The following is a 1,427-nucleotide window of genomic DNA, read 5'->3' on the forward strand; positions in this document are numbered from 1 at the left end:
TAATTAATAAGCATGATTTAATTTATTTGTAAGGCATAAGAATTAATTAGGAGTTTTCTGAAACAAAAAAGAAAACCAAAATCTTTTTTTTGTCAGAAAACATCAACATTTCAGTTAATTAAAAAATTATAATTATAATAATAAATATAAACAATAAAAATAATGTAGTATTTATGCTGCATTCAGCTCCAGGAAATTAAGAAATTGCCGAGGATGACCGGACAGAAAATATCTATGTTTTTCAGTTTAACTGCATGGAAAACATTTTATTTTTTATCTTTGAACAGATTTAGTTTCACCATTAATAAGCAGCAGCTTCAGACGTGTTTCAGCCGACCTGACGACTCATTTAGAGGAAACATGAGAGGGTTGGTTGGTTTTATATGAGGGGGTTCCCCTGCAGTGAAGCCCAGAAATGTGTCTCTAGATTGTTTCTCTCAGTGACAAAAAATAGGAAACTTTTTATCTCGACGTTGCCTGTGTTAGCATAATATTTTATGAGCAGCATGACGGATTTTCGTGAAACTTTCAGAGGAGAATGACTGGATGTAGCTGCATCTGTTCATTAACTTTTTCAGGCAGTCCGACACAAACCGTTCAGGCAGCCTGCAGCTGATGGATCTTAGCCACCAGAAAACTGTCTCCTCCAGTTATGGACATTGAGTTAAATCTGAAGACAAGAGGATTAACATTTAACACAAAATTATCTCTGTCTAATATGGCATTAACAGCGGCGGGTGATGAACAATTAAAGAATGTTGGACGTTTCATTTATTAAAAAAGGCTATTGTAAGAAGAAAAGGAGGAAACTCCATTTTTAAATGATTTATTTTCGCAAAATAAATAACGTATTTTGCCCTTATTAAGTGGATTTTTATTTAATGAAAAAAAATTAGAAACCCCTCACCAGCTGGTTTCTCTACAGTATTGTTATTTTTATTCTTTTTTTTTATTTTTTGACTCTACAAAATAACAAAAATAAAGACAACAACAATAACATTTATGACAATGACTTCATTTCTGCTCCACCGTGCAAACAACCCGCCTCAGATCAGAACTCCTGTTGGTTCAGAATCAAAGCCGACCCCCAGAGGGAGGGTCTGCACCAGGCTGAGCGCCTCAGACAAGCCAATCAGAAAATAGGAGAAAAAAAAATCAACAAACAGTGTTTTAAAGCAGCAGAGTATAAAGTTCCCGCTGTCAGTGAGAGGATGTGCTGCAGGTTTGAGAGCCAGACGATCATTTCTTTCCTAACGAACAAAATCCAGCTTGGAAAAAAAAATAAAAAAGAAAAGAAAAATTAAAAAAAAGAGGAAGATAAGGATTTACGCACATTGACCAATTTTTTTGTCCAACATTTTTATTTTTCATGAGAAACTATTTCAAAACATTTGTTCTAAAAATAGAGACCCCGATTCTTCATAAAT

This window comes from Austrofundulus limnaeus, unplaced genomic scaffold (genome assembly GCF_001266775.1).
Source record: "Austrofundulus limnaeus strain Quisiro unplaced genomic scaffold, Austrofundulus_limnaeus-1.0 Scaffold87, whole genome shotgun sequence".
NCBI classification, from domain to species: domain Eukaryota; kingdom Metazoa; phylum Chordata; class Actinopteri; order Cyprinodontiformes; family Rivulidae; genus Austrofundulus; species Austrofundulus limnaeus.